We start from the raw sequence: 27,001 nt of genomic DNA, 5'->3' as shown, positions 1-27,001 counted from the left end.
TTATTTTATTTTCTTATAGGTATATAATATATCCTTATAGGTTCTATTTGTATTAATTAAACATTCTTTTCCATCCCTTTTACCAATGCAAGCCGATCACACTGCTGCGTTTGTGGGAGCTGGTGGGGAAGTTGGGTAGTATTAGCTCATCAGAGTATGAGGTCTTGTGCTTTCAGACAGTGTTTTTACCAGCTTTTGCCGGTGCATTAAGCCTGGGAGAATTAGTGTCTTCTACCAGAACTGGGCGTTCGGGTGGCATAAAATGGGGCACTTGAGGCCCACCGAAGAGGGGCTATTTTTGCTTGTCCCTTGATCCAAGACGGATCAGGAGGGAAAAGAGGCGTGGTTGTCCCTACAAAGACATAAGTTTCCCGAATGCTGTCCATGGAGAAATGTCAAGGCTTTTTGCAAAGTGAGGTCGTGAGGTCGGCGGCTCACATCAGTTTCTCATCCATTCACCTTGCTGTCGCTGTTCCAATTTCATAAGTTTCTGATGAGAGTGGCAATGGATTGGGGGTTAAACAGGCACTAATTGCTCCTCATTCATTCCAGATAGTGGCTGTGACAAGCGCAGCTGTAAGCGGGTCATCCAGTACGGAAATCAAGCGCATTGGGCGCTGGATGTCGGGGCAATACAAGCTTTATATTAGACTTTTACCAGGGAATTAGGATAAAGGGGTGTCATTACAGCGGGATTGCTCCTACTTATCCCAGGTGTGTGGGAGGTCTGGAGGAAAAAGGGGGGTCATTACCATACATTTAGTGCCATTTACTCAATTTTTTCATCCTGTTGTTTTAGGCAGGAATTCCCCTCCAGCTTGTGTGTGGATAATAGTGCCCTCCTTAATTCACTGGGTGGCCATCAGGGCGCCTCATTCCCCAGATGGGCAGCAGCTTGGATTTTCACCTTCCAGGGCTAACATTCAGTTGCTAGGGCGAAGGGGTTTAACATGGAACGAGTTACTTGCCCTTCTACAGGACGCACACAGGAACATTATTGTGTTGCATTTAGGGTGAAATGACATGGGGTCTGTTTTGGCCTTAGATAAATCGATATAGAACAGTAAAATAGTGAAATGCAATAATCCACCAAACAACCTTGCTAAATCAATAAAACTTAAAAAATTGATAATATGAAACAGAAATTTTAAAAAATGTTAGTGTAGTTGCGCCTATAATGTTTGCCTAAAATAGGTTAACACAAAAGTCTAAAAATGGATAATGCAAACAATAAATTAAACTGATATAACTAGATTAAAGTTTAAAAATCTTTATTTAATACATTCTACATGAAAATTAATAATAATTAATAATAATTAATTGATTTAAACCCTCTGTAGTACTTATATAAACTATCTGTTAAAATCTGACAGCGCTCAACCTTGTGTCTGTAGCTCCTAGTATTGTGGGTACCAGCGCCCCCAAAAAGGTGATTGTAGTGCTAAAAATAAATACACAGAGCGCCTCCTAAAAGGCTAAGACACTAGTAGTGACAAGATTATTTAAATAAAAAATATATTGAAATTCTATAGGGGTATGTAAAATATTTTATAAGCTACTAATAGCTAAAATATACAAACAAGATACAAAAGTGGATCCACTTAAAATTAACAATAAAATATGCATATATCTATATAAAAAACAATACAATTGATGTTAAAAACCACAACAATATACAATCTTAATCACAAAATAAATTACAATAAAACAGCTGTTGATGGTTGGATAAAAAATCTAAATATATAAAAACATCAATTTACTGAGTAGGTGTCCATAAATATGTAGGTCCCAAACTTTAAATTCTTTCCAGAGAGTGAATGTCCAATATGAAGATTCTATTTTAAACAGTTATCCTTATATATCCCTCGATAAACGGTGAAATGATGAAGTATGTAAAAAAGAAAAACGTAGTGGTTTTCAAATCAAATTTCAAAAATTATTGTGAATATCCAAAAAATCCTGAAAAGATAATGTGATGAAGTGGGTGTGAATAATCAAAAATGTGTGTACACAAAAATGAAAAAAGAAAAAGGAAAAAATGTGAAAAAATAATCCAAATGAATATTTAGGATGTGTTAAAGTGAATAACACACTTATAAAGTGACCCTTATGTGAATACAAGATGTGAAGAGATGCTCCTAAAAAGTTATTCCTTTGTGTAAACGATGAAAAAATACAGAAATGGATCCTATGTCTCAGGGATCAATTCATTCAAAGATATACCTGTAACAAAACAAATATAACATAGTGCAAAACTGCTATTCAAACTTAGTCAGTAATTGAAAAGAAGCTTACCATATATGTCAACGCGTTTCGGCCCTAAGAACTGGGCCTTTATCAAGATCAAGATTATCTTTTCAATTACTGACTAAGTTTGAATAGCAGTTTTGCACTATGTTATATTTGTTTTATTACAGGTAAATCTTTCAATGAATTGATCCCTGAGACATAGGATCCATTTCTGTATTTTTTCATCGTTTACACACAGGAATAACTTTTTAGGAGCATCTCTTCACATCTTGTATTCACATAAGGGTCACTTTGTAAGTGTGTTATTCACTTTAACACATCCTAAATATTCATTTGGATTATTTTTTCACATTTTTTCCTTTTTCTTTTTTCATTTTTGTGTACACACATTTTGGATATTCACAATAATTTTTGAAATTTGATTTGAAAACCACTATGTTTTTCTTTTTTACACACTTCATCATTTCACCGTTTATCGAGGGATATATAAGGATAACTGTTTAAAATAGAATCTTCATATTGGACATTCACTCTCTGGAAAGAATTTAAAGTTTGGGACCTACATATTTATGGACACCTACTCAGTAAATTGATGTTTTTATATATTTAGATTTTTTATCCAACCATCAACAGCTGTTTTATTGTAATTTATTTTGTGATTAAGATTGTATATTGTTGTGGTTTTTAACATCAATTGTATTGTTTTTTATATAGATATATGCATATTTTATTGTTAATTTTAAGTGGATCCACTTTTGTATCTTGTTTGTATATTTTAGCTATTAGTAGCTTATAAAATATTTTATATACCCCTATAGAATTTCAATATATTTTTTATTTAAATAATCTTGTCACTACTAGTGTCTTAACCTTTTAGGAGGCGCTCTGTGTATTTATTTTTAGCACTACTTATATAAACTAATCAATTTAAAATGACCAGTCAGTTAAAAACAACGATTATCTCTTTTATAAAACTAGACAATAGATTTAAAATAAAAGTACTAAACTATAGAACAAAAAAAGCAAAAAAATGTAATAAGGATCCCAATATTTATGTATGTTCAATTTATAAGATGCACAAAGTGTACTTCTTTATAAAGTGCAAAAAAATGCAAAAATTGTACTTCTTTTTAAAGTGCAAAAAAATGTTTTGTGTGCTTTTTAAAGTGAGGCAAGGTTATCCATACCCTTAGGACAAATAGTGCACATAGGAAACATCTTCTTAAATCCTTGATAACAAAATCATTCACAAATACCGGTAAATGCTAGTTTAATAATTCTTTCCTTAAATGATTGGGTTAAGGAAACATCCAAATATAATAACAGCAGAGTCTTACTTTATGATAGGAACTCCTCCGTCCCGGTCTCCTTGCAGCACCTCTGTTTATGTATTTAATTGTTCAGCGTCCCTTGGAACACTAGCGGAAAAGTGCTCTGACTTCGGGAGGGTCCTTTCAGTAATTGATCCATCTGGTGTTCAGGAAACAGCTTCCCCAGTGAAGCAGCACACTTTGATTGTATGGAAAAAACTAATTCTACGCGTTTCAGCTGTCAAAGCAGCCTTTCTCAAGCGATCTATATTGCCTCCTCGGAAAGCACCATATATACCCTATCCTCTATTCTTATTGGGTGTTAAGTTCAAACAACTTCATAAACAAAAACAAATACCTTCATGTTATACCCACTTAATTAAATAGTATAATAAAAATATCTAATATAAAATGTAAAATGTTTAGCTTAAATGCCTATATTAAACATAGGAATTTATGTGAAGAAGGTTACATAAAGAATTCATAAAAAATCCATATAAAGTTAAATGATAAATACAATTAAATTATAAATAAGAACTATAAAATATCTGCAAAGTTTATATCAAAATCAGTTATTAGATACTAATAAGAAATATTTCCAAGTATTCAATAAATATACATACATATTGTAAAAATAATCCTATATTTCATAAAATTCATAAAATTCATAAAACTGCATACAACTATGTTTAAATACCAATACAATTAATTTATAATATAATACCAATATATACTAAATAAAAATATATCTATATTTAATAATCTTTATTATACTTTTTTTAAAAAAAACCTTACAGCTTATTTTAGGAAGGGGGTCAAATGAAAATCTATATTAAGACCTTTAGGGTGTTTCGTCTCTAGTTCATATATCCATTTATACTCTAACTTTAATAATTCATTTTGTATGCCCCCACCTCTCCAGTCTGCATTTAATTTATCTATTGCTATATATTTAAAATTCTTTAAATTACAATTATTGCAGAGTAAAAAATGTTTTGGCATTGGTAAATATAAATTTCTCTCATCTTTAGCATTTTCAATTGACAAGATATATTCCCTAACTCTTTCTCGTACAGGTCTAGTCGATTCTCCTACGTATTGTTTCCCACATTTACAGTTAATTAAATTAATTATATTTTTATCAGTACATCTTATTAAAGTTTTGATTTCATATTCTTTCCCAGTTATATTTGAATAAAATTTCTTCTTTTTTTCTGAGTATCTGCATGCTTTACATGCCAGACACGGGAAGAAGCCTTTCAAATCTTCCCCAAATAAATCTTTATCTTTCTTTTTATTTTTATTTTTTTGTTTAAATTATTAGCCTTCCTATAAACAATATCAGGTGTATCTCCTATTATCCCTTTTAATTGGTCATCTAATTTTAAAATGTTCCAATGTTTTTTTATAATTTTCTCCACTTTCTTATAATTTTTATTATACTGAGTTATCAGGGGTACAATAGGTCTTTTATCTTTCGTTGTATTTTTGCCTGACCCATGTACAATTTAATTCCTATTTTTCTGTTTTACCCAGTCTATTTCTTTATCTATCATTTCACTTTGATACCCCCTTTCTATAAATGTATTCTTAAGAATAGCTGATTGTTCTATGAAATCCTTCTCTTTAGTGCAATTCTTTCTTATACGTAATAGTTGACCTTTTGGTATATTTATTTTCCACTGATATAAGTGACAAATCTCAGCATGTATATAATTGTTACTATCAACAGGTTTAAAGTGTGTTTTTGTATTGATCTGATTATCCTCAATAAAAATTTCTAAATCTAAAAATGTTATCTTCTCTTTATTAATATCATATGTAAAATTTAAATTTACATCATTTTCATTCATTCTATTAAAAAAAGATTTAAATAAACTTTTATCTCCTCTCCATATAATTACAATATCATCTATATATCTCTTATAAGAGACCAGGTTCGCCCCAACTGGCGCATTGTTAAGGAAATCACTTTCCCAAAAGACCATAAAAAGATTTGTGTAACTTGGGGTGAACCTGGTCCCCATAGCTGTACCGCAGATTTGATCATAAAAAGGTCTTCATAATTAAAATAATTGTGTGTGAGAATAAATGTAATACTCTCCAAAATAAAAATTTTGTGTAACGTATTTAAATCATTATCTGACTCTAAATAATGGTCTACTGCTCTTATTCCATCAATGTGTCTAATACAAGTGTACAGCAATGTGACGTCACAGGTCACAAGCCACATCTCATCATCCCATACTGTTTGTTCTAAAAGTTTTATAACATGTGTTGAATCTTTAAGGTAGCTATCTAAATTTTTTACATGTTTCTGAAGATATATGTCTACATATTCAGATAAATTTGAAGTGAGAGAGCCTATGCTCAAAACTATCGGACGTCCTGGTGGATTTATTAAAGACTTTTTAGGTAAAATGTAAAATAATGGGATCTTTGGGTATTCGGGTAAAAGATAGTTGAATTCTTGATCTGTTATAGTTCCATTATTTTTCGAGTTACTTGACCTTCTACAGGACACACACAGGAACATTATTGTGTTGCATTTAGGGTGAAATGGCATGGGGTCTGTTTTGGCCTTAGACCTCATCAGGAGGATGGTTTCAGATTTGAGGATGTTGTATGCTTAGCTCCAGTGTGTGAAAGTGGGCTGGTCCAACGTGGTTAAATGACTGCGTTGGAGATTCATAGTATCACAGAGGGCAACTTACAATGGTCGCAAGAAAGTTAATAGGAATATAGGGAGAGCGGTTACGGCTTTAGGCGGCTTTCTCATTAGGCATAAGTCAATTATGGCTGACAACAAGGCCCTTTATCGCCCTGATGGAGTTCACCTAATAGATGTTGGGTTAGATATATTACGGATTTCAGGCCAAAGAGCTATACATATCCAACACTCTCTCTCTCTGTCATTGAGCATGAGCAACCAATTGCCACGCTGCAAGCACCGGAGGCACCTTGACCATCTGTCAGCAGGGGTTAAGATAGTGATTAGATGCCGCCACCAGTTTGGATGAACTTGTTAAAAGTTAGTTACTTATTTGATTAAAGAGTTTCCTAATATTGATAATATTAGCCGTAGTTAAATGAAGTTTATATTAATAAATGTGACCGTAGCCGGTCTTTCTCCCAAGCATGGTGTTTGTGTTTTTATTTGTTAAGTTTAGTACTTTGAGAAAAGGCATTGACGTAATAGGAGGTTTATCTCTTATGACAGTGGAACATCCTCTAGTGGGCCTGTAGCAAAAATAAGGGATAACTGACTTGAAGTCTGGAGTGTTCTAGGTGTGTGGTTATATTGTTGCAAGTTTGGGGGCGGGAGTCTCTTTCTTACCTTTATAGGGTTCTGTTGCAGTGGATCCAGCCTCTTTTCCTGTGTCCAGACTTCAAGGGAATTTTCCCTGCCCGTCTGGCCCTGGTTGCAGAAGGTGGCGGCAACAAGGTGGCTATGTTTAGTGATATTAGTTTCTCCCGGCTTGGTTAGGTTTATGTGAGCTATCTCTGTAAACCCGGGCCTTAATAAAGTCTTCCACTTTGTACAGGCGTGTTGCATGACTCGTCTGTTTGGGTCGCCTTACGGGGCTGGTTGTGAAATACCCTAGCTGGCGGTCGGTCATGGCCCTGGGAGGGGGCAGTGAGAGAACAGAGTGATGGCCTAGATAACAGGGAGGGGTGACGCCCACTAGGCACCGGCCTAGGGGTTCCTCTTCCTTACGAATTGCAAGCCAAAAAGCTCGACACATCCAACTCTCTCTGCCATCTAGCGTGAGCAACCGGGTGCCATGGTGCAAGCACCAGAGGGGCCTTGACCGTCTGTCAGTAGGGGTTAAGATAGTGATTAGATGCCGTCACCAGTTTGAATGAACTTGCTACAAGTTCATGTTATTCATTTGATTAAAGAGTTGACTAATAATGATAATATTAGCCATAGTTAAATTAAGTTTATATTAATAAACTTGAAAGTGACCTGTCTTCTCCCAAGCATGGTGTTTGTGTCTACTATTTGTTAAGTTTAGTACATTTAGAAAACGCTAATACGTAATAGGAGGTTTATCTCATATGTAATTAATATTATTAAATAAATACTTTTATATATATATATATATATATATATATATATATATATCTGATGATGTAAATGTAAAATAGATATACCTATATATTTATAAGAATAGATATACAGGCATACTGTAGGTGTATACATATATGTAGAAATATAAAATATAAAATGAATGCATTGTAATTTTAGCAGCATAAGTAGCGTAATTGTATCCATATTGGATAGAGGTACATACTTCCTTTACCCCATCGCCTCTGTTGCTCAGATTTAGAGCCACACCCACAGAAACATAGAACCCAGTGATCGGTAGGCGTAGCAGATGGGCGTGCGGCTTCAGGGTTTAAGAAGATGCAACATGGAGAAAGCATTTACTATTGAAAAAGTTCTGACGATTTGGAATGAAACGTACGCTAGAGAATGTTTGTTGCATACTTACCACAATTCCAGGGAAGCTCGTTTTCCTAGTGACAATATAGCAAGAATGGAGCTGAGGTATTGGTGTATAGTTTTTTAACAGCTATATTATCAACATCCGGCTGCTAACGATACCTGACTCCAAAGCCTGGATTACCTGCTCTTATCTGCTGTATTGAGACTGATTTACCAGACACAGGAAAAACACGAGAGTTCACTGGTAACACCGGCTGGCTTGCAGACACTTTACATCTGCATTTAGTAGCGTTTGTTGCAATTTTCTATCTCTTTGTTCTATAAGTACTAAAGATGCTTGCCATGAAGGGATTGAATCATTTTAAGACTGCAAAATGAATTCAATTTGCATTTTAGCTGAATTTGGCGAAACCACTTGAAACATTTGTTGTGTTGAACTATTTTAATTGCTTTTGTTTTATTTGTACATTGCAAACAGCTAAAAGTCAGTAAATGTTGACAATGATCCTGATTTTCAATGGTGGTTGAATTTTAATTACAACTGTGTATATATATATATATATATATATATATAAATATATATATGTGTGTGTGTGTCACTGCATATGCATTAGATATTTTCTAACGCTGCATATGCATGTAGGCTTAATTCAACGCACCTATGCAAGTGTTTTGCAAGCCCTGGTGAACATTTACATATTTATAATAATATTTTTTTTATTAAAACACTTTTATTCCTTTGTGATATATTTGCCAATTTAAACTCCCTACTGCAAAAAGGAAGATTGTACTTCTTTTTAAATGCAACTTTGTTTTTTTCTGATGAGATTGCAATCTAACTGCTAAGTTGTGGATATCAACTGAATTTTTTTTTAACATATATTGGGCATCTTCTCACTGTCTAGCTGTAATATTGCAATGGAGAACTCTGTTCTACAGTCTTTATTTTAGCCATTTGGGCCAATGTTTAGGAGTTTCACTTAATTATTTAAAGATACAAGGTGTCCATGAGATGTCATTTGAACCATACATGCATTCTTGTGACTCTATTTATACATGGCATAAATGTAACAGGTGCCTTGGCCTAGAAGGTCTAAGACCTAGATATACTGTATGTGTATATTTAGACTGCTCTCCAGGGGAATATTCCTACAAAAAGATCATGCTTCTGAGTGTGCTTGGTAAGGCTGTCAAAGGGGATATTTTGAAGACCTGGTAACTCTTCCAAGGCCATAACCACTGTCTTTAATGTATTAAAATCTAAATCTATATTTACTTAAAAAAATACAATTTTAAAAAATTGTTATAGGTACATTACAGCTATTTTGGATTACTTTTCTTTTTATATAAGTGTTAACCCATGCAAAGACATCCCCACTATCATTTAGTTTATTAAATTCTAAACATATTTAGTTTAAAAGGATAAAATTTAAAAAAAAAATAAAAAAAAAAAATATATATATATATATATATATATATATATATAGAGAGAGAGAGAGAGAGAGAGAGAGAGAGAGTTAAATTGAAGTGAAATAAGCACTCACTGGTCTTCTGTCATCTGTGTTAAATTTTCTTTATTTCAAACTTGTGACGTTTCGGGACAAACATCCCTTCCTCTGATGATTTTTCTAGGGAAATGAGAGTTGCTAATATCCAGGTACAACCCCCTTGAAAATTATATTTATATTATTTCCTTTTAATGTGCTTAATTATAGGCAAATATACATGAACTTTTGCCGTGATCAAAAAATCACTATGTAACAGGTTCCTTGATCTGAAGTCAACAGAATGTAGTCTTTCTATTAAATAATATGGCAAAAAGCAGGCAAAAAAATAATATTATTAATTATATTACATATATTCGGCTAGATTATGAGTTGTGCGTTAGGCTGAAAAAGCAGCGTTAACAGGTCCTAATGCTGCTTTTTCACTAAGGTCCTGGGAGGCCAAAAAGTGAGCGGTACACCCTCTACCTCCAAGATCCCTAACGCATTTCAAAGTCAGTAGTTAAGAGTTTTATAATACAACGCCGAAACATAAAACTCATAACTAAAGTGCTAAAAAGTACACTAACACCCATAAACTACCTTTTAACCCCTAAATTGAGGCCCCCCTGCATCACAAACACTAAAATAAAATTTTTAACCCCTAATCTGCCGCTCCGGACATCGCTGCCACTAGAATAAACATATTAAACCCTAAACCGCCGCACTCCTGCCTCGCAAACACTAGTTAAATATTATTAACCCCTAATCTGCCGTCCCTAACATCGCCACCACCTACATTATACTTATCAACCCCTAATCTGCCAGCCCCAACGTCGCCACCACTATTCTAAATTTATTAACCCCTAAACCTAAGTCTAACCCTAACACCCTCTAACTTAAATATAATTTAAATAAAATCTAAATAAAATTACTATCATTAACTAAATTATTCCTATTTAAAACTAAATACCTATAAAATAAACCCTAAGCTAGCTACAATATAACTAATAGTAGTTACATTGTATCTAGCTTAGGGCTTATTTTTATTTTAAAGGCAAGTTTGTATTTATTTTAACTAGGCAGAATAGTTACTAAATAGATATTAAATATTTAATAACTACCTAGCTAAAATAAATACAATTTTACCTGTAAAATAAAACCTAACCTAAGTTACAATAACACCTAACACTACACTACAATTAAATAAATTAACTAAATTAAAAACAATTAAATAAATTAAATTAAATTAGTTAAATCACACAAAAAAACAAAACACTAAATTATAGAAAATATTAAACAAATTACAAGATATTTAAACTAATTACTTCTAATCTAATAGTCCTATCTAATTGGGTGTGTTTTATTTTTTGGTTAGGGCTTTGGGCCGCAAAAGAGCTAACTGCCCTTTTAAGGGCAATGCCCATCCAAATGCCCTTTTCAGGGCAATGGAGAGCTTAGATTGTTTTAGTTAGTATTTTATTTGGGGGGTTGGTTGTGTGGGTGGGTGGTGGGTTTTACTGTAGGGGGGGGGTTGTTTGTATTTTTTTTTTTACAGATAAAAGAGCTGATTTATTTGGGGCAATGCCCCGCAAAAGGCCCTTTTAAGGGCTATTGGTAGTTTAGTTTAGGCTAGGGGTTTTTTTTTTATTTTGGGAGGACTTTTTTTATTTTGATAGGGCTATTAGATTAGGTGTAATTAGTTTAAATATCTTGTAATATGTTTATTATTTTCTGTAATTTAGTGTTTTTTTGTGATTTAGCTAATTTAATTTATTGTTTTTTATTTAGTTAATTTATTTAATTGTAGTGTAGTGTTAGGTGTAATTGTAACTTAGGTTAGGTTTTATTTTACAGGTAAATTTGTATTTATTTTAGCTTTATAGTAACTAGTAACTATTCTACCTAGTTTAAATAAATACAAACTTGCCTGTAAAATAAAAATAAACCCTAAGCTAACTGCAATGTAACTATTAGTTATATTGTAGCTAGCTTAGGGTTTATTTTATAGGTAAGTATTTAGTTTGAAATAGGAATGATTAAACCCTAAACCGCCGCACTCCTGCCTCGCAAACACTAGTTAAATATTATTAACCCCTAATCTGCTGTCCCTAACATCGCCACCACCTACATTATACTTATCAACCCCTAATCTGCCACCCCCAACGTCGCCGCCACTATTCTAAATTTATTAACCCCTAAACCTAAGTCTAACCCTAACACCCTCTAACTTAAATATAATTTAAATAAAATCTAAATAAAATTACTATCATTAACTAAATTATTCCTATTTAAAACTAAATACCTATAAAATAAACCCTAAGCTAGCTACAATATAACTAATAGTAGTTACATTGTATCTAGCTTAGGGCTTATTTTTATTTTATAGGCAAGTTTGTATTTATTTTAACTAGGCAGAATAGTTACTAAATAGATATTAAATATTTAATAACTACCTAGCTAAAATAAATACAATTTTACCTGTAAAATAAAACCTAACCTAAGTTACAATAACACCTAACACTACACTACAATTAAATAAATTAACTAAATTAAAAACAATTAAATAAATTAAATTAAATTAGTTAAATCACACAAAAAACAAAACACTAAATTACAGAAAATAATAAACAAATTACAAGATATTTAAACTAATTACTTCTAATCTAATAGTCCTATCTAATTGGGTGGGTTTTATTTTTTGGTTAGGGCTTTGGGCCGCAAAAGAGCTAACTGCCCTTTTAAGGGCAATGCCCATCCAAATGCCCTTTTCGGGGCAATGAAGAGCTTAGATTGTTTTAGTTAGTATTTTATTTGGGGGGTTGGTTGTGTGGGTGGGTGGTGGGTTTTACTGTAGGGGGGGTTGTTTGTATTTTTTTTTTACAGATAAAAGAGCTGATTTATTTGGGGCAATGCCCCGCAAAAGGCCCTTTTAAGGGCTATTGGTAGTTTAGTTTAGGCTAGGGTTTTTTTTTTTATTTTGGGAGGACTTTTTTTATTTTGATAGGGCTATTAGATTAGGTGTAATTAGTTTAAATATCTTGTAATATGTTTATTATTTTCTGTAATTTAGTGTTTTTTTGTGATTTAGCTAATTTAATTTAATTTATTGTTTTTTATTTAGTTAATTTATTTAATTGTAGTGTAGTGTTAGGTGTAATTGTAACTTAGGTTAGGTTTTATTTTACAGGTAAATTTGTATTTATTTTAGCTTTATAGTAACTAGTAACTATTCTACCTAGTTTAAATAAATACAAACTTGCCTGTAAAATAAAAATAAACCCTAAGCTAACTGCAATGTAACTATTAGTTATATTGTAGCTAGCTTAGGGTTTATTTTATAGGTAAGTATTTAGTTTGAAATAGGAATTATTTAGGTAATAGTATTCATTTTTATTTAGATTTATTGTAATTATATTTAAGTTAGGGGGTGTTAGGGTTAGGGTTAGACTTAGGTTTAGGGGTTAATACATTTAGTATAGTGGCGGCGACGTTGGGTGCGACAGATTAGGGGTTAATAAATGTAGGTAGGTACATTTAGGGGTTAGTAAGCGGTGTTAGGGATGGCAGATTAGGGGTTAATAATATTTAACTAATGTTTGCGAGGCGGGAGTGCGGCAGTTTAGGGGTTAATATGTTTATTATAGTGGTGGAGATGTCCGGAGCGGTATATTAGGGGTTAATAAGTATAATGTAGGTGGTGACGATGTTGGGCGGCAGATTAGAGGTTAATAAGTATAATGTAGGTGGCGGCAGTGTCCAGAGCAGCAGATTAAGGGTTAATAAGTAGGTGTCAGAAATGTCAGGGGCAGCAGATTAGGGGTTAATAAGTGTGATATTAGGGGTGTTTAGACCTTGGGTTCATGTTAGGGTGTTAGGTGTAAATATAAAATATGTTTCCCCATCAATCAATGGGGCTGCTTTACTGAGTTTTACGCTGCTTTTTTGCAGGTGTTAGACTTTTTCTCAGCTGGCTCTCCCCATTGATTCCTATGGGGAAATCGTCCATGAGCACATACGACCAACTCACCGCTGACTTAAGCAGCGCTGGTATTGAAGTGCGGTAAGGAGCACAATTTTGCTCAACGCTCACTTCTTGCCTTTTAACACCGGGTTTGTAAAAACTCGTAATACCAGTGCTGAAGGTAAGTTAGCGGTGAGAGAAAACTGCTCGTTAGCACCACATAGCCTCTAACGCAAAACTTGTAATCTGGCCAATTGTATATTGTATTGTTTAATGCATTTTTATATATTTTAGGCTAGATTGAAAGTCAAGCACAGTTATTATCAGTTGCATGACCTGCTGCAAAGAAAATCACACAAGTGGATAGTTAAATATTTAAACTAAAGCCTCTCGTCGCAGCCCACATTTTTCTAGTATATCCTATACTTTCAGTGGAGAGTACATGGAGCCAATTAGTGTGCTCATTGCACTCTTATTACAAGTGGTGCATTAAGTGTTGCACTCAAGTGCAAACCAAAATACTGCTGTAAAATGTAGTGCTTTTTAAGACTTAAAGTAAACCATTATTATTAATAGCATGAAACGGAACTACATGAGAACTCCACTAATGAACCACCATCGTCTTAGCACGCCCTCAACTCAGCGTTTCAGTGATATCCAATATGTATTTACCTGCGTCCCATAATATATCATGTGCAGGATTTATCATATTCATGCTATTTGATATGCAAATGTTTGTGTGCCCTAGACTGTCGCTCAATCGATAAATATTTTTTTTTTTTTAATTTGAGTGAAAAAATAGAAACTACTGTTAATTGCACTTGAGCAAGATTTACGCACAATAGTGCTAATATTTTTGCACTCCACTTGTAAGTCTTTATGGGCAACTACATTTTTAGGTAAATGTTCCTTTAAGGGGCATGTCCAAACAGCAACTTGGAATGGTTGCACATTTAGGAGCTTTGAAAAGTAATCAATAATCTGCCGATTACTGACCTCAATGCACAGCATCCACATTAAACAAACTATCTGCTTTAATCATTATACCTAGCAGATTTATTTGCTACCAATATTGCTGTGAGTATGACTCCAGAGCCTCAGATCAAACATCCAGGACCTACAGCGGCTGCTACTTTACAGGCTAAGAACCCCCACCGATAATACAAGTTTCTCAGCCACTCCTGGACTAAATATTATAGTATTGCAATATAATATTTGAAATTTATTTTACAACTTTATTTTGACACTTGAAAAACGTATTACATTGTCTAGATGCCCTCTACATGAAATTTTAGATCTGCATTCTATCAGTGATGGAAAGAATATTCATTGGACATTCACCAAGTGACTTTGCTTGTTGTTTTAGCTGCCATTTCTCTTACCTGTGTTCTCTACTTGTCTGAATCAGAGTGTGTAATGCTGCTCACTACACCCAGGCTCCCTGTTATGGCCAAACTGGAGAAAATCATCAGTCCCAGAATTATGATGTCATCACTTTCTATTTAAAATGCCTCAGTTCAGTCTGCCTTTGCCCTTGTGTTGTCTCTGACTTATCTGTGAGTTCCTGTGTTCCTGATTCTGTGTATAACCTGGCTTGTTTGACGTCTCTTCTGGTTCCAGATCCCTGGCTTGTTCCTGACTCTGCTGATCTTTGTGTTCTTGACTTGGCTCATCTGACTACCAGCTCTGGTTTTGACTCCTGGTTTGTCATTTGGCTTTTGGACTCTTTATTATTTTTTGTTATTTTTTATAAAGGTCAGTTTAATTTAGCAATTCACATTTCTGCCTGATTCCTTGTACTCTGACACCAACTAATCAAGAATCAGAACTGAAAGGGCAAATGCTGCCAAAGAGGTCCTCCCTGAAGTCTTTACTAATTCTCACCTTATCTATGATGAGAGCAGAGAATACATATAGAAGCAGACCCACACTGCTTCACCGGTCATACCCATATCAAACTTAGCGCCTATGACAGAACTTTCAATTCCTAAGGAAAAAAGGGTCCAACAGTGTAACAACAACATTGCATACCAAATGTTCCTACACCAAAGTATAGCCCCCTAAAAGTTGCAGTCTGTTAATAGAGGTTTGACACATAAGAAATTTAAAGAGCACTCTCCGCTCTTTAAACTACTTATAATATGATGCAGTCTGCTATAAAACCTTTTACCAAACGAGCGTTGAATATTACAGGTGCTCAGGATTCTATCTTATCTAGTAAGCAAGTTTTTATTCTTGAGACCCAAGACAAATGCAGCAACCTTACATTAAAGCAATGCTGACATTTTCTACCCTTTTAAAAGCCAGATGTTCATGGTCAGACTTTCTCCTTAACAGAAATGTACATGGATTTCACTATTATTATTCTTACAAGACTTTTAAACCCTCTTTGGCCCATACTTTCTTACAATTGAACAATGTAACTGGTTTTGGTTGATTGGTGTATGCCCAATTAACATCACTTCTAGCTACAGGTCTAAAGCTTCTTTAAAGGGACAGTCTACAATAGAATTTTTATTGTTTTAAAAGATACATAATCCCTTTATTACCCATTCCCCAAATTTGCATAACCAACACAGTTATATTAATACACTTGTTACCTATGTGATTACCTTGTATCTAAGAATCTTCTGAGAGCCCCCTGATCACATGACTGTGACTATTTATTATCTATTGACTTGCATTTAGCATTGTGTTGTGCTAAATCTTAAATAACTTTCTGTGCCTGAACACAGTGTTATCTTTATGGCCCACGTGAACTATCAAGTCTTTTGTTGTGAAAAGCAATTTAAAAAGCATGTGATTAGAGGCAGCCCTCAAGGGCTAAGAAATTAGCATATGAGGTTTAGTTTCAACTAAGAATACCAAGAGAAAAAAAAGCTAATTTGATTATAAAAGTAAATTGGAAAGTTGATTTAAATTACATGTCCTATCTAAATAATGAAAGTTTCATTTTGACTAGACTGTCCCTTTAAGCTTATTTGTTAATTAATAGTTTAAATGCACATTTCAGTTGTTTGGGTATAACTCATAGAATGTTGAACTCTGCTTGTTATTATTGTATATCTCCTATAGAAGAGACTCTCGTTAACCTTCTCAGTTTGCTGGTTTTTACTCTGCTCACTATCACTTTCCAGTGCACTAACATAGAGAGGATTAACGTGCTTTTGGTTGACTACTTATGGACCTATAACTCTTATTATATAGAGCTCATAAAAAAGTGTGGGCAAAGATTCCCCTCCCTCGCTCTCCACCTTACCCCCTTTTTTTGTCTTTTCCCACACTGCCAATAGTGGTAATAGCTTGCATTGTTTAGTCTGTTCTGTGCCCCACTGTCATCGGCAGGGACTGCCGGTCACGGTCGGGGGTAAGTGGTCTAATTTAAATACCACCTTGCATACATTTTCTAACAGAACATATGTTCTTAATTTAATTTGCCACTGTTTTGGAACCCACAGCACCCAGCTTATTCCTTACAGTCTGCAACTTCTATACAGCTTCTATGCATTAGTTTTGGGAGCATTAACTACATGTTATTTTTATGAGAGGTTTTTACCAACCAAAGTTTTAACTTGCTTTAAGTCTCCTGTAAGAGTATCCCTTTATTAACAGTTCTTATAAGGAATCTGTTATTGTTAAGATTAGGCTCCATTAGGCTCCACTTTTTTATAGCATAAGCATCAAATAAATGATCACCACTTTGTTAACCAGCTTATACCTTGTCTCCCCTTAACTTACATTAACCTTGCAAATGAGAGGCTCACCCTCATTATTGTTCACATTTGTTTCTAGATATGCCACTTTGGTAGGGTGACCATATTGCTGCTTTAAAAAGGTAAACTTATGAAAAATACATTTGTCAGGGCTTTTTTCCGGGCTGTTTAAAGTAATCTTTTGTATAAGAACCCTGACATATGTATTTTTCTTATGTTTTCATTTTTAAAGCGGCAATACGGTCACCCTACACTTTGGGGACAAATATTAGCTATGATTTCCATAATGTACACGTTATCACCTTTGCTTTTCTTGAGAAAAAAAATATAGGGGCCAAATTATGAAGCTCCAAATGGAGCTTGATGCCCCTGTTTCTGCGTGAGCCTTCAGGCTCACCGGAAACAAAAGTCTAAAGACCGCTGCTCCATAACTTGTCCGCCTGCTCTGAGGCTACGGACATCAATCTGCCCGGTCCTATATGATCGGGCTGATTGACATCCCCTGCTCGCGGCCGATTAGCTGCAAATCGGCAGAACTGCTTATGCAATGATGCTGTCGGCATTTATCGATGTGTGGTGGACATGATACACTACACTCGCACTTTAATAAATCGGCACCATCGAATTTTTATTTTGCACTTTGATGCTTTTGTAAACAACGTAGATAAACATTGGTCTAGAGGCAAAATTTATTTTTGTTTTCCTTTTTATCATTTTTTTTCAGTAATTTATCTTAATACTTATAAAAGCCCATAAATGGTCTTTCCTTTATAAACCCCCTTAAGCAATTCATTTTTTTCTTATTTTAAAGGCATTAGAGTAGCCTTTAGATGTTATTAGGGGAGAAAAATTGGGGACAGCTTATTAGAATTATGTATACCGTTTCAGAGCTATTTTGAATACTTTTGATGTATGACAATGCTTCTTATGTTTGTATATCCTTTACGTGTTCCCAATAATAAAAAAATACAAAAATAAAAAATGTTCCTTTAAAATGGTTAAAACATAGTTAATATTATTTCAGGTTCACAATTTAAGTAAGAAAAAATATGGAAAATCAGTAAGAATGCTTGAAACAATCATTAGATGCAAAAGCAGTAGTACAGTTTTTTTTTAAAAAAAGTTCAAATTGTTATTCCTGTTGAGTGATTCTTTGGTATTAGCAGATTAGTACGACATTCTCAAGCTATGTTTAGTGTAACATTATACTACTGAGAAGCCAAAAGGTTAAATTGTCGCAATAATGCACATGTTTGTAATTAGTGTGCACCTTTTATCCAGATGTAACCTAGTTATATAGTAGTTTAAGTCCAGACAGTTCACTCTTTTTAGCTCATCTATGATTCATGCATTTACACTGAAACATTTGTCAAACTTTCTCATACTAGGATTAAAAACTTCATTCCTAGACCAAAAGAAATGACAAAATACCTTTTTTGTAACATCAGCTGGTTTTCTATCTCTATTATGATAACTATTAGTTTCTAAGCTAAACACAAAGTAAAAATTCAATAACAAAATTATTTAATGCACAAGAGCATTTTATTATTGCAATATTGCTCAATCATGATTTATGAGTTTAACCACCACAAAAGGATTGAAAACTTAAAGTCAGCACCAGAGCAACAGAACACTGCAGTTCCTCAACTGAACATGGCTGATCATTGGAAGAAACAAACATATGCTATTCATGACAAACTTAGTGACCATGCTCATTTCTTAACCAGTATTGCATTACTGGGCCTGAGCTGATTGTAACTGTATGTTGACCCCTTTGTGAAGGTTCAACACCAGGGGCGGACCAATGACGGCAAAAATTAGGGAAGAGCCCTTCACCATCTCACACCCATCCACCCACCCAAATTTATACTTATGAGCATTGCCTCCTCCCTGCCCTGCCCTTAACAAGCCCCCCAACCTCCAGGAATGGGGCCCTGAGCCTCCATGGCGTTACCCCAGATTGCCTGGTCATTTAGCAACAGAACCCACACTCTAGGGCTTTCAGAGCAACAGGCCCCACAATCCAGGCACAAGTCCCCACTACACCCATACACGGGAAGGATATGATGATGAGAGGGGGCTACTTGCTTCTCTGCTACATTTTGCTTATTACAATTACCTCACACTTCTCATTACTGGCCATGATTATGCACATCTTCTCCCCCTTTTCTTTTTTTTCCTCTGCTTTTTTAATTTTTACTCAGAAGAGGCCTCACCTCCCACTATAGCTTTGAATATTCATAATGTTCTCCTGTCTTCTTAAGTACCCAAGTTCATGTCACAATGTAAGAAATGGTTATGCATTTTATTATTTAAACAGCCATTTATGTTTCATTATTATATTATTCCATAACTACTATGGTCTTCTCATTTTTACTAATGCGGTTGAAGATCACCTGGGATTGACCCCCAACAGCTTATGCAGTTCCACTATTATTAGCTAGCTCTTTATGATAGTCTTCTCAGAGTTAGTGGTCGGTTGTTATGCTATGTTAATCCTGACTAGCTGATCTTCTTCAGTAGGTTTTTTAGTATCCTTTGTCTCTGCAACCGAGATACTGTTAGTTAGTTTTACTGTTAAGGGGAACTTAGTTTTTTTTAAAGGTAAAAGCTGTTTAACCTAGGGCAATGCCCTACATAAGGCCCTTTTAAAGGCTATAGGTAGATTAGTATTAGATTAGGGGTGTTTTTATTTGGGGGGGGCTTTTTTATTTTCATAGGGATTAGGTTTAATGTTTTAATTTTTGATAATTTGGTTTATTATTTTATGTAATGTTAGACTTTTTATTTTTTGTTATTTTAAATTAATTTAAACTTAGTTTTTTTATTTTTAAAGGGACACTGAACCCACATTTTTTTCTTTCGTGATTCAGATAAAGCATGCAATTTTAAGCAACTTTCTAATTTACAACTATTATCATTTTTTTCTTCGTTCTCTTGCTATCTTTATATGAAAAAGAAGGCATCTAACCTTTTTTTTATTCAGGACTCTGGACAGCACTTTTTTATTGGTGGATGAATTTATCCACCAATCAGCAATGACAACCAGGTTGTTCACCAAAAATGGGCTGGCATCTAAACTTACAAATAAAGATACCAAGAGAATGAAGAAAATTTGATAATAGGAGTAAATTAGAATGTTGCTTAAAATTTCATGCTCTATCTGAAAAATTTGGGTTCAGTGTCCCTTTAAAGTAATGTTAGGTTTTTTGTTTTAATTATTGCTTAGGATTTATTATTTTATTGTTATTAATGATTTACTATTTTAATTGTAATTTAGGGTTATTTTAATGTATGTAATGGGGTTCATTTGGGGGGTGTTAGGTTAGGGGGCCTAGTGATTAGTTATTTGCATTGTGGGGGCATGGCAGATTAGGGGTTAAAAGTTTAAATAGCTAGATTGTGTTGTGGGTGGCATGGCGGATTAGGGGTTAATAGTTTAAATAGCTAGATTGCATTGTGGGGGCATGGCGGATTAGGGGTTAATAGTTTAAATAGATACTTTGCAATATGGGGGGATGGCGGATTAGGGGTTAATAGTTTAAATAGATACTTTGCGATATGGGGGTTGGCGGATTAGAGGTTAATACATTAGTTATTGTGGTGGTGGGTTGCGGTTGAGAGGTAGATATTGCGCATGCGTTGTGTTTTGATTTTATTTTAACACCGAGCGACAGGTAAAATATATACGAGCTGCACTTTGTATGCGGCGCCGTATATGCGATTGAGTGCAATGTAAGGTCGAATTACCATAGTAACCTATTAATGTTTTAGAAACCTGGCATTGTGTGGAAGTGTTAACACAACTTTAACTTACACCTATGCGAAAAGAGCAACCGCACGCAAAGCGGAAACTTTTTCAATGGAAACCTGGTACTAAAATGGAGCCGTAATTTACTTTTAGCTGTCGGCAGCTTCGGGAGCTTACGGCTCCATTTTTAATTGCTCAATGGAAATGAGCCCTTAGTTGTGATATGCAGAAGGCATAAGATAGTAACACTGTTGGTCACTTATAGGCCCTGATCATAAGGGTATTTATCAGCGGGTAAGCACCACTCTGAAAAGTGTAGTATAACTGAGATTGGCATCTGTTAATAATATGGTAATAATGATCTGGTTAGAGAGGACTATTTCATATATAAAAAGTTTGGCCTGTTAACTCACAATCAGCCAGATTCCAAGTTTTGAGCGCTATAAGGAAATTAACGATCGCCACAAAAGCAGCGTTATTTCACCTCTCTATAGCGCTGCTATTACAAGTTTACAAAAAGCAGGCTTGTGCGGGCAATATGGTTGCGTTGAGCTCCATACTGCACCCAAATACAAGCGCTGCTTTGACGTGCTCGTGCACGATTTTCCCATAGACATCAATGGGGCAAAAAAAACAACTGCGATCGCGGAAACAAAAGCTCCGTAACACAGCCCCATTGATCTCTATGTCTAACACCCTAACATAAAAACCACATCTAAACACCCCTAATCTGCCGCCCCCGACATCGCCGCCACCTACATAACGTTATTAAACCCTAATTTGCTGCCCTTAACATCGCCGCCACTTAAATAAAACTATTAACCCCTAATCTGCCGCTCCAGATATCGCCGCCACCTACATACAGTTATTAACCCCTAATCTGCTACCCCTAACATTGCTGCCACCTAAATACACTTATTAACCCCTATTCTGCCGCCCCTAAACCTCTGGCTTCCAACATCACTAACACTAAATAAATATATTAACCCCTAAACCTAACCCTAAGGTAACCCTAACCTTAAACATAAGCCTAATCCTAACATAACCCTAAATCTAAACCTAACCCTAACACCCCCTAATTTAAATATAATTAAAATAAATCTAAATAAACCTTACAATTATTACCTAAATAATTCCTATTTAAAACTAAATACATACTTACCTGTAAAATAAAACCTAAGCGGTTTGTATTCATTTTAGCTAGGTAGACAAGTTAGTAAATAGTTAGTAACTATTTAATAACTACCTAGTTAAAATAAAAACAAAGTTACATGTAAAATAAAGCCTAACCTGCCTTACACTAAAAACTAACATTACAATAAAATAAAATAATTTAAATGATTAAAATACAAAAATAAACACTAAATTACAAATAAAAATAAAAAATAAAATAAATAAAAAAACAAAATTATCAAAAATAAAAACGAATTACTCCTAATCTAATAGCCCTATCAAAATAAAAAGCCCCCCCAAAATAAAAAACCCTAGCCTACACTAAACTGCAGATGGCCCCCCCAAATAAAAATCTAAATAAACCTAAGATAACTATTGCCCTGAAAAGGGCATTTGTATGGGCATTGCCCTTAAAAGGGCATTTAGCTCTTTTTCATTGCCCAAACCCTAAGCTAAAAAAAAAAAACCACCCAAAAAAACCTTAAAAAAACCTAACACTAGCCCCCAACGATCCACTTACAGTTACAAGAAGTCTTCATCCAGACGGCATCTTCTATCTTCATCCATCCGGCACGGAGCGGGCCCATCTTCAAGACATCCATAGTGGAGCATCCTCTTCTTACGGTCATCGGCATCAACTGAAGGTTCCCTTTAAGTGACGTCATCCAAGATTGTGTCCCTTGAATTCCTATTTGCTGAAAGATTTCTATTAGCCAATAGGAATTAAAGGGGAATCAATCATATTGGCTGCTGCAATCAGCCAATAGGATTGAGCTTTCATCCTATTGACTGATCCAATAAGCCAATAGGATCGAGCTCTCATTAGATTAGCTGTTCCAATCAGCCAATAGAATGAGAGCTCAATCCTATATTTCGTTGCGGGGGGCTTGCAGTTTAGTTGTTAATAGGTTTATTATAGTGGCGGTGTGGGCGGAAGGAAAGGGAGAGAGCTCACCACAAGTCATGCAGTATTATCTGCGCTACACAGGCTGATCAGCTACACCTGAAATGGAGTAAAAAGAGCCGAACCTGGGAAACTCGAAGGCCCCTCTCTCCAACCGGTGCTGCATGAGAGAGGTAGGCACTATGTGAATCTGGATTGAAAGAGAAAGAACGTAACGGATTATAGAGCTTGGAGCAGTGAAGGCTACAGCGGAGCGGATCTTGCCCACGAGTGCTACGAGAGGATCCTGGTAGAAGCACACATATTTGGTTTCTTGCTGGGATTAAAAAGTAAAACTATGTCTTTTTTCTCTACTGTGTGTATACGCATACTTGGAATTTGCCCTGCAATAGGCTGAGGAAGCTGTACTTTTTGCTGTTTGCCCTGGTTTTCTTTTTCTTCTTCAAGATATAATCAGAATCACATCTCTTCATGAATGTTAATTGTTCTTATACTACAAGTGGTTTGTGATCTAGGATTTGAAGAATAGCATTGTAACTGGCAAGAGCTATAAAAAAAGAAAGTACAAAGATAAAAACCTGTGATTGTTGCATTATATGTTTGCTAAACGATACTAGCTTTCAACTTATATAAGTGGAACAATAAACTGCCTTGTGGATAATAGTACATGTATTTGGCCTCTTGTCTCTATTCTCCCTTTAGTGACTCATTGTGTAATTAGATCAAGGGAGTTAAGGAGAAAGAGAAATTTTATGGTTCATAACATAATATAAACAGGGGAACCACTGCTATTTTTTAGCATAATAATTGCAAATTCTAACAAACGCAAAGGTGTGAAATATAAGGTGGTACTGTATGAAAATTACTATTTGTACAATATTCTTCTGGGTAATGAATGTATGTATTGGTCATATTGAGATCTGGTCTTAGAAATAGTGGTGTTGAAATATTTTGAGGGCAAAAAGGATTGCTTATGGATACATTTTTAGGGCCTAACAAAATGCCTCCTAAATTAAAAAACAATGAAAAGAAGCAGAGGAGGCCCTCAGAAGGGCTAAATTAGTCTTCAACTATGGTAACAGAAAGTTTGATCGTAGATAAAGACTCTCATTATATTGTACAACCAATATCTTCAATTTTTAGTCCCAAAATAGATAATCTGCAAAAAGGTCTAGACAATATTACTGAAGAAATTAAACAAATAACCACAAGATTCACAGAGTTAGAAGAGAGAGTATCTGACTTAGAGGAAATTTCTTCACTATACTCCAATAAAATGGAGAGTTTACTTAAACAGAACCTAATGCTTTATCAGAGACTTGAGGATTTAGAAAACAGGTCAAGATGCAATAACATTCGAATATTAGGTATTCCAGAAACAATTAAAGCATATGAGCTTAAACACTTTTGTGAAACTATTCTCCCCAAACTATTAAATCTCCCATTGGAAAAACTAAAGAATAGTATGGAAAGGGTGCACAGAATAGGAACAGAAAAACAGAGTGAGGGAAATAATAAATATCCAAGACAGATTATATGCAGATTATTACACTTTCAGGTGAAAGTGGCTATATTACAAGCGTATAAAAAACTAGGTTCAGTCATATATGAAGGATCAAAATTGCTTATCTTTCAAGATTATTCATTGGATTTGACAAAAAAAAATGTAAGGAATTTTCTACATTATGCACAAATCTAAACAAAACAGGCACAAAAGCTTTTCTTTTGTACCCTGCAAAATTAAAAATTCAAACTGATAGGGGGCCAAACATTTTTGACTCTCCTCAAGAAGCACAGAAATTTTTAGATTTAAACTCTAGCTGAATATTATGAACATATAGCTTTAGGGTTTAGACAAACAAATATGTATTGGTTATTTAAGAGGATTTTGTTCTGTTTGATTTTAGATACTGTCTTTGTTTCTTGGAAATCTAAAGCTGGTAAAGCTCTACAATGCTATGTGGGGAGGGGAAAGGTGGATTCCTTTCTTTTTTTTTTCTCTCTTTCTTAAATATTTTTTGTTTTTGTTTGATGGGACCCCTATTTGTGGGGCATTTAGAAAATGTATTTGCACGTAGAACACACACAGGAATGCACTATGGCCTCTATTTACCAAAGTCTGGCGGACCTGATACGACAGTGCGGATCAGGTCCACCAGACTTCCCTGAATACGGAGAGCAATACTCTCTCCATATTCAGCATTGCACCAACAGCTCACAAGAGCTGCTGGTGCAACGCCGCCCCCTGCAGACTCGCAGCCAATGGGCCCCCAGGAGGTGTCAATCAACCCGATCGTACTCGATCTGGTTGATTTCCGGCGATGTCTGTCCGCCTGCTCAGAGCAGGCGGACAGGTTATGGAGCAGCGGTCTTTGTGACCGCTGCTTCATAACTGCTGTTTCTGTCAAGTCTGAAGGCTCACCAGAAACACGGGGCATCAAGCTCCATTCGGAGCTTGATAGATAGGCCCCTATGAATATAGGTGCTTGTATTTGCAATTTTTTTTTTTCCACTGACACTTTGAAAATAAATAATTTTTGTTTGATGGGACCCCTATTTGTGGGGCATTTCGAAAATGCATTTGCACGTAGAACACACCCAGGAATGCACCATGATTATAGGTGCTCGTATTTTTTTTTTTTTCCACTGGCACGTGTGGGGGATTTTTTTGTTTTTTTTTCTTTCTCCCCCTTTCTCCTTCTTTTCTCTCGTTCTTCGTCTCTCGCTTTTTTTTCAGATTAGCGTTAATCTCAAAATAAGGTGTAATACTTTAAAATGGTCTAAAAAAATAGCTTATGGTACTTAAAATCATGTCATGGAACGTAGGAGGTTTTCACTCTCCTATTAAAAGACATACGATTATCACGCACTTAAGAAGGTTAAAAAAACGGACATAGCCTTCCTACAAGAGACGCATTTATCTGATCAGGAGCATGTAAAATTACGTAGAGACTGGGTGGGGACAGTAGTTTTTTCTTCTTATTCTAGGGCAAAAGAGGAAGAAATTATTGCCACCATTCCAGAAGGAAGATATGTGATAGCTCAAATTAATATAGGAGGCAGGATGTGGATTTTCTGTAATATTTATGCTCCTAATGAAAAATCTAATAGGTTCTGGACTAAATTGATCTAGGAGTTACTTCCATTTCAAGGCAAGAATTTAATTATCGGAGCAGATTTTAATTAAGCCCCTGATCCTATAGGTGATAGGTTAAGATTAAACCTGGGTAAGCCCCACTCTCAGAATCGACCTCTAGGTAAATTTGAAAGGAAAATTTTCAAAAAACTAAAAGAACTTTAACAATTAAGGGACATTTGGAGATTACGTAACCCAGATGGTAGGGATTATACGTGTGCTTCAAAAGCTATGCCCACCCTATCAAGAATAGATCTATTTTTAATTTCAAATGCACTTATTCATAGGATTGCTGGAACTAAAATACACAAAATAATAGTCTCAGATCATGCTCCGGTAGAACTAACTGTTCAAGATAAAGAATCATGTAAAAATAGGAATACATTTAGAAAACTTTCAAAATTATGTGATGCAGTCATGGAATGATTATTTAACAGATAATTTAAAGCACTTAAACAAGCCAGAGTTATTTTGTGAAACTGCTAAAGTGGTGGTAGCAGGTAATATAATTTCTTTTGATTCAAATCTGCATAGAAACGCCCGATTGAAGTTGCAAAAAACTGCAGGAGAGATTATTGTAATAAACCGCCGGTAATGACACGTGAGATATATTGGCGGTGCAAAGAAGAACTAGATGCGCACTTACCAGAACAATCTGCACAGGTACAATTAAAAAATAACAGTAGATATTATAGATGGGGAAATAGATCTGGCAAGTTTTTGGCTACCATAACTAAGGTGAGATCAGCGCGTAAATATATAGCTGTGATTAAATATAAAGGCAATATATATAAGACATCGGACGATATTGTGAATGCTTTCGGTCAATATTTTTCGGAATTATATACCAAACAAGATACGGG

The sequence above is a fragment of the Bombina bombina genome, chromosome 6 (genome assembly GCF_027579735.1).
Source record: "Bombina bombina isolate aBomBom1 chromosome 6, aBomBom1.pri, whole genome shotgun sequence".
Lineage (NCBI taxonomy): Eukaryota > Metazoa > Chordata > Amphibia > Anura > Bombinatoridae > Bombina > Bombina bombina.
Note: the sequence above shows the minus strand (reverse complement) of the source record.